Below are 5,327 nucleotides of genomic sequence, written 5' to 3' on the forward strand. Positions count from 1 at the left end.
AAAAAAAAAAAAAAAAAACTGTAGCTGCACCCAAGCCAGCAAAGGCCAAGTAGATAACCCAGAGTTTCACTCTGACCAGGCTACCCCGTACTCTGGGGTAGTGTCAGAGAAGGCTGAGTAGACAGCCTAAACTTCCATCCCCAAGGGATAACAAGACCCCCTTCCTGTTGGGTGGTGTCAGTGTCAGAGGAGGCCTGGTGATGAGTCAGGACTTTCACCACAGCATATCATTTAGTGAGGCCACTAGCCTCCCTCTCCTCCCCTCCCAAAATCTCTCTACCTCCTGACTGTGGTGTTAGTGGAAGCCCACCTGGGGAACAGTAAAAAGGCACTTCTGCCCCTTCCAGCTAGGGAGGCATCAGTGGAGGCCTAGTAGGGAGCTGGAATTTTTACCACTGCACGGTAAAAAGGAGAAGCCCCCACCACACCTACCAACCAAGGCCAAGGAAGGAAATTGAACTTGAACCTCTACCTGTCAGTAACCAGGCAGTGGCCCCTTCCTCTGATGAAAATGGTGTCAGAAGAAGCCTACCAAAAACAAAAGATGTAAATGAAATCCAGAGTCTCATACTGTAATATCCAGAAATTCCCAGGATGCAATAAAAATCACTCCATATCTAAGCCCAGCACCTATAGTCCCAGTTACTCAGGAGGCTGAGTTGGGAGAATCACTTGAGCCCAGGAGTTCAAGGTCAGCTTGGGCAATGTAGTGAGACCCTGTGTCTTAAAAAAAAAAAAAAAAAAAAATTCACTCATACCAAGAACCAGGAGACCTTCAATTTGAATGAGAAAGAGAAAGATTTCAACTATCTGACAAAGATTCTAAAGTGGCCAACAGAAAAAAAAATGCTTCTATGAGCAATCTATGAGCAATTACAAACAAGGTTAAAACAAATTTAAAAAATAGCAAGTCTTGGCAAAGAAATAAGAGATATAATAAAGAATCAAATAAAACTTTGGAACAAACTATAATAACCAAACTAAAAAACTCAGTGGATGAGCTCAAAAGGAGGATAGAGAGGACAGAGAAAAGAATCAGTGAACATAAAGATAGAACATTAGAAATTACCCGATCTGAACAACAATGAGAAAATAATAGACTTAAAAAGAAATGAACAGAGCTGGGCACAGTGGCTCATGCCTGTAATCTCAGCACTTTGGGAGGCTGAGGTGGGCAGATCACTTGAGCCCAGGAGTTCAAGACCAGCTTGGGCAACATGGCGAAACCCTGTCTCTACTAAAAATACAAAAATTAGCTGGATATGGTGATGCACACCTGTAGTCCCAGCTACTCAGGAGGCTGAGGTGGGAGGATCACCTGAGCTTGGGAGATCGGGGCTGTAGTAAGCTGTGATTGTCCACTGCACTCTAGCTTGGGTGACAAAATGAAACCCAGTCTCAAAGAAAAAAAAAATGAACAGAGCCTCAGGGATGCTTGGGACTATAACAAAGGACTTAATATTTACGTAACTGGAGATGTGGAAGAGGAAGAGAAAGAGCATGGGGCTAAAAAAAATTACTCAAGAAATAATGGCTAAAAATTTGGAAAAAGACATAAATGAACAGGTTCAAGAAGTTGGACAAACCCCAAATAGGATAAACTCAAATTCACCCCAAGGCACACCATAATCAAACTTCTGAAAACTAAAGATGGGAAACTTGAAAGCAGCAAGAGAGAAACAACACCTTACCTACAGTGGAAAAGGAATTCAAATGTGGCCAGGCACAGTGGCTAATACTTGTAATTCCAATGCTTTGGGAGGCCAAGGCGGGAGGATTACCCAAGGCCAGGAGTTTGAGACCAGCCTGGGCAACATAATGAGACCTCGTCTCTACTAAAAATAAAAAAATTAACCAGGCATGGTGTGCACCTGTAGTCCCACCTACTCAGGAGCCTGCTTGGGAGACTGAGACAGGAGGATCACTTTCAGGCCAGGAGTTTCGAGGCTGCAGTGAACTATGGTCACACCACTGCACTCCAGCCTGCTATATCTGGTGAAAATATCCTTCAGAAATGAGGGGGAAATCAAGACATTCTCAGACAAAGGAAAGCTAAGAGAATTTGTTGCCAGCAAACAAAGAATGGCTAAAGGAAGTTATAAAAATTTACAGATGAATAATGGAACCATTTACATGTAACGAAACTTACATGTAAATGGTTCAGAAAAAGGGATAGATAGATAGATAGATAGATAGATAGATAGATAGATAGATAGATAGATACAGCATTAGCTGGGCATGGTGGCACACACCTGTGGTCCCAGCCACTTGTGAGGCTGAGGTGGGAGGATTGCTTGAGCCCAGGAGTTTGAGGTTGCAGTGAGCCATGATCACATCCCTGCACTCTAGCCTGAGTGAGTGAGCAACACCTACTGTTCAAAAAATATAGATAGATGCATAGATACATAGATACATAGAGCAAATACAACAAGTCAAAACAAGTCAAATTGTTGACTTGATAAGGAAGACATACAGTGGTGCCCACCGTATTATTCTTCCAATATTTCAGTATGTTTGTAAATTTTCATTTTTAAAAATGTTGGAGAGGATATGTGGAGGATAGATATGTGATAAAGCAAGCATAGCAAAATGTTAATGAGAATCCTGGGCGGTGGGTAATTGGGTGTTCACTGTAAAATTTTTTGAATTTTCTGTATGTTTAAAACTTTCATATTAAACTGTGGGGCAAAAAACTTGAAAAAAATCACAACTTGGTATCCTCCCCTACCTTTCCCAATCCATCTTACTGTGCTCTACTTTGTCTTTTTTCCATGGCACTTATCACCATATACACAGCAGGTCTTTGAATAANGTCTCGGCCTCCCAAAGTGCTGGGATTACAGGCTTGAGCCACCGCGCCCGACCCGATAACTTGCTTTTCTATACACCCTCCTGAAATACCACTTTTCACAAGTATGGTAATGATCTGCTTCCATATTTCCATTTCTCTCACTTTGAGCACCTTGGTGACAGGGCCTGTGTTCATCTCCAATTGGATATCTAATAAACATCCCAAACTCAACATGCTCATTTCTGAACAGCTGACCTTGTCCCCAAAAAATGACCCCTCCTAAAACTGTCCTTATCTCAATTGATGGCAATTTCACATCTCCAGTTGTCCTGGCAAAAAATCCTTGGAACCACACCTTGTATCCAATCTGTCAGCAAATCCTTTCAGCTCTCCCTTCAACATACACCCAGAATCCAACCACTTCTCATCATCTCTGGTGCTACCACGCTGGTCCAAGGCACAACCACCTCTCAGCTGGATCATTTCAGCAGCCGCCTGACTAGTCTCACTGCTTCCACCCTCGCCCCATGGCCTATTCTCCGCAAAGAAGCTATACCAATCCTGCTAAACCCAAGTCACATCATGCCAGTTCTCTGCACAAAACCCTCCAGTGGCACTCCATCTCTCTGAGAGGAAAGCCAAAATCTTTACATTGGTCTACAAGGTCCTACACAATCTAGTCCCTTATTAAATCTCTGATCTCGTCTCCTGGCATTCTCCCCTCCCTTACTCTCTGTTAAAGCCACTTGATTCTCCTTGCTGTTCCTTGAGCAAGCCAGATGCACTCCTTACCAAGACCTTTACACTCCTTACCCAGGACCTTTGCACTGGTCTCCCCTTGCCAGGTTTACTCTTCTGATGGCTCACTTCCTCACCTTCCTCAATTCTTTGCTCAAATGCCACGTTCTTGGTGAAGCCTACCCTGACCAACCTACTTAAGATTCCCTCTATTTTAATTTCCAGTTTACGGTAAATACAGGGTACAGTAGTCCTCCTTTATCCATGGGTAATATGTTCCAAGACCCCCAGTGGATGCCTGAAACAGCAGATAGTACCAAACCTTATGTATGCTGTATTTTTCTGAAGTGATAACAAAGATGGCTACTAAGTGACTTATAGGTGTGTAGTGTATGCAGTGTAGATACACTGGACAAAGGGATGATTCACATCCTGGGTGAGATGGAGCAGGACAGCACAAGATTTCATTACATAACGGCATACAATTTAAAACTTATAAAAAGTTTATTTCTGGAACTTTCCATTTAATATTTTCAGACTGCAGTTGACCATGAATAACTGAAACTATGGAAAGTTAAAACCATGAATAAGAGGGGAGTACTGTATAAAGGAACGAGATAAATGACACCATGAGGAAAAGACAAATCCAAAACAATTGACTGGCACTCTTCAAAACTTGATGTAGTTAATTTTAAAAAAAGATGGAAGACTTCAGTTATGGACCCAGTTAGAATAGACACACCTCTCCCTATTCCTCACACTAAGTACAGCTAAAACTCTGGACATTATATGTAAGACAAACATAAGAAGACTATGAAAGAAGAGGAAGGGGGTAGACTAACTAGGAACCCCAGTGACCTGAACTCGAGGGGATGAGTTCCCTGGGTTTTCTCGTTGCATCAAATATTCCAGACCAGGTACTGGAGAAACCAGCAGCCTGGAAATGCCAATGGGCACAGACAAAAAAAAATGTAAACACCAATAACTGGCCTATTCTCTCTAGCCATAAGACCAGGAAATGGAGTTTAGCCAGACAGAAAACTCTTAGACAGTAACCACCCACTGCAACCATACACCACAGGAAAAAAAAAAAAAAAAACTGTAGCTGCACCCAAGCCAGCAAAGGCCAAGTAGATAACCCAGAGTTTCACTCTGACCAGGCTACCCCGTACTCTGGGGTAGTGTCAGAGAAGGCTGAGTAGACAGCCTAAACTTCCATCCCCAAGGGATAACAAGACCCCTTCCTGTTGGGTGGTGTCAGTGTCAGAGGAGGCCTGGTGATGAGTCAGGACTTTCACCACAGCATATCATTTAGTGAGGCCACTAGCCTCCCTCTCCTCCCCTCCCAAAATCTCTCTACCTCCTGACTGTGGTGTTAGTGGAAGCCCACCTGGGGAACAGTAAAAGGCACTTCTGCCCCTTCCAGCTAGGGAGGCATCAGTGGAGGCCTAGTAGGGAGCTGGAATTTTACCACTGCACGGTAAAAGGAGAAGCCCCACCACACCTACCAACCAAGGCCAAGGAAGGAAATTGAACTTGAACCTCTACCTGTCAGTAACCAGGCAGTGGCCCCTTCCTCTGATGAAAATGGTGTCAGAAGAAGCCTACCAAAACAAAAGATGTAAATGAAATCCAGAGTCTCATACTGTAATATCCAGAAATTCCCAGGATGCAATAAAATCACTCCATATCTAAGCCCAGCACCTATAGTCCCAGTTACTCAGGAGGCTGAGTTGGGAGAATCACTTGAGCCCAGGAGTTCAAGGTCAGCTTGGGCAATGTAGTGAGACCCTGTGTC

The sequence above is a fragment of the Rhinopithecus bieti genome, unplaced genomic scaffold, assembly GCF_001698545.2.
Source record: "Rhinopithecus bieti isolate Rb0 unplaced genomic scaffold, ASM169854v2 scaffold_18033, whole genome shotgun sequence".
Taxonomy (NCBI): Eukaryota; Metazoa; Chordata; class Mammalia; order Primates; family Cercopithecidae; genus Rhinopithecus; species Rhinopithecus bieti.